The following is a 2,500-nucleotide window of genomic DNA, read 5'->3' on the forward strand; positions in this document are numbered from 1 at the left end:
TCTATGGGTAAATGGCCCCATTCAAGATGGACTTGGACGCAATTCGATGTCTCGGGATAAACGGATCCTCCTGAACACTACATTTCCCAGCGGCGGTACCGCGGGATTCAGTGCTGGGCTCATTCCTGTTCGCTCGCCGCTACTAAGGAAATCCTAGTTAGTTTCTTTTCCTCCGCTTAATAATATGCTTAAATTCAGCGGGTAATCTCGCCTACTCTGAGGTCGTCAATTTCTTTGGTTTCATCGAAAGGTGAATAATGATGCTCGATGCAAAAAAAAAAAAAATAAACGAAAAGAAGCAAAAAAGCAAACACGTAGAGAAACTGTGCGTGAATCAACCTTTCGCATATTCAATTTTTCCTCCTCTCTCGTTTCAAAATGTTTGTATTTATCGTTCGATGAAACGAGCACAAGAGGGAAAAAAAAGTTGAGACACGACGTTCCCATAATTTTCGTGTTATTTCCTTTTTGCTTCAAACATTTTGCGGACTGCAGCTTCGTCGTATTGCTTTTATCAATTTTTAACAATTTCAAAGCGAAGACAACTCGCAAGACGATCCATTTCGTCTCGGTTCAATTTTAACGTCCGTCCGTATTATTTTTTGTTCCACAAGAGATTTCGAATAGGTTTCTTTATTTATCATCCCTTCTTTTCGAGCGCCACGGAAGCAAGAGGAAAAGCAAGAGCGAGAGAACATTTCGCGTATACTTCATTTAACAATTTTAACCAACACGCGATGTACTCCACACACCTCTTAGATTTAACAACTGCTTTTCTCTTCTTCTCCCCTTAGCGCAAGGGTAAACCCCATTTGTCTCTTCTTTGGAACGCAACAAAACTTTCGAGGACTGGACGACCGAGCGATGGTCGCGCGGTCTTCGCTTATCTTTAACAAACGAAGTAGTCCGTATGTATTCTAAATGTTGAAGCCTCCTAGAGCTTTAAGCCATGCGAGACATTGAAATGCTGTTTTAACGGGAGCATGCATAATTGCTGCAAACATACTTTTATCACAAGTTCTAGCCACGCCACGGAGGCTTCGAAGTTCCTTCACCATTCGCTTTCCTCTCTTTTGTTACACAGTTTCAGACTACGATCAGGGGTACCGAAACGCTGTATTGATTGTAAACAACCATTTTTATCTTGGAGCGGAGCGTTCCTTTACTCGTTAGATTTGTCTTGTCGCGTGTGTATTCGCTTTTTCGACGCTTTTTAACCATTTAACTTGTTTAGCGAAGCTAAACGCACAGACAGACAAAAAAAAAGGAACAGCATCGCGCGTCAAACAGCGACGACCCATCTGAAGCGATCTTTCATTTATACACCGTTTGTAAACAGAGAGATGTATAAAGCGCGGGGAATCATTCGAAACCCTGGGGCTATTCGAGCTTGCATTTCAGCAAATTATCATCTCAAACATTTCACTCGTTTGCTTTTTCTAAATTTATAGGAGAGCTTCTTTCGTTTATTTTTGACACACCTTTCGTAAATATCGTTTCTGGCAACGTCGGGAGCGTGGATTTCTACAAGTGAACAATCGCGCCGATCCGATAACTTCCAGCAGGATGGAGAATCTTTATAGATTATCTTCCGAGAACTCGGTGCTTTCACGGGCGGTCGTTTATAAATTTTAACGAACGACTCGCGCGCCGTGACGCACTTGCGCTAGTTCGAAGAGATATTTCGAAATTTGTTTCTCTCCTTTAACGGCCTGCATTTAGTGTATCGGTTGCGATTTTCGTCACATCGTTTCCACGACAAACGCCGACGAACTGCCCAACTATCGCTCGTACGTTGCGACTCTTTCTTTGTTTATCGTTCATTCATTCTTTCAATTTCGTTCGATAATCCCGCTCCGAAACGTTCTACTTTCGTTGAACGACGGCGAGATGTTTAGAAAGAAATGAATTACTCTTTTTTCGAGAAGCAAACGCAAGCAGTCTTTTGTTAAGAAAACGACCCTCAGCCAGGCGTGGTCCAGGAATTGTATCCGTGGACCGCAATGTGCGTTCGAAATGTCGATGTTCATGTGTCCTGCAGTTCACACGTTGACGCGCAATTAGCTGCGTTCTTCATCGACCCACGAGCCAAGTGATCCACCGTTCAGGGTAATCGTAAAATTTTGTATTTCAAACTCTTTAGATCTTTAGAGTGTTATTTTCATTATTAACACGCATCACATTCGATACCCACATCACTCTCCCACCCGGCGCGTGCGGGAGAGCGAATTCGGGCGTCGCCAACGTATTTGTTTGTTTGTTCGATCGTTGACGACACGATCGCGTCCAAGGACGGAAACCGTCGGAGAAACGCCCAGTGGCACGCTCCTCTCGACGGTCGGGCGTAAAGTACATTTAAAAACCTTGAAAAGTACGAACGCACACAAGGAATGCGAGCGCGCGTCCTGTCGCTGAATCGTGGGTTGCGAGATTCGAACAGACACACGGCCGGCGACGATCGGTCTAACTAATGGACACATAGTTTTTCAAAGACTCGCTA

At 44.0% G+C, this 2,500-nt stretch overlaps 1 non-coding gene and 1 pseudogene across 1 annotated transcript; both read right to left on the reverse strand.

The window, feature by feature from the left end:
- LOC143306784 (large subunit ribosomal RNA) overlaps positions 1–225 on the reverse strand; it is a 4,450-nt pseudogene extending 4,225 nt beyond the window's left edge.
- Positions 226–1,957: 1,732 nt separating this feature from the next.
- LOC143306799 (5.8S ribosomal RNA) lies at positions 1,958–2,112 on the reverse strand. Its single transcript, XR_013064105.1, has one exon. It is a non-coding gene; the product is annotated as a 5.8S ribosomal RNA (ribosomal RNA).
- Positions 2,113–2,500: the final 388 nt, after the last annotated feature.

Source organism: Osmia lignaria, unplaced genomic scaffold (genome assembly GCF_051020975.1).
Source record: "Osmia lignaria lignaria isolate PbOS001 unplaced genomic scaffold, iyOsmLign1 scaffold0036, whole genome shotgun sequence".
NCBI classification, from domain to species: Eukaryota; Metazoa; Arthropoda; class Insecta; order Hymenoptera; family Megachilidae; genus Osmia; species Osmia lignaria.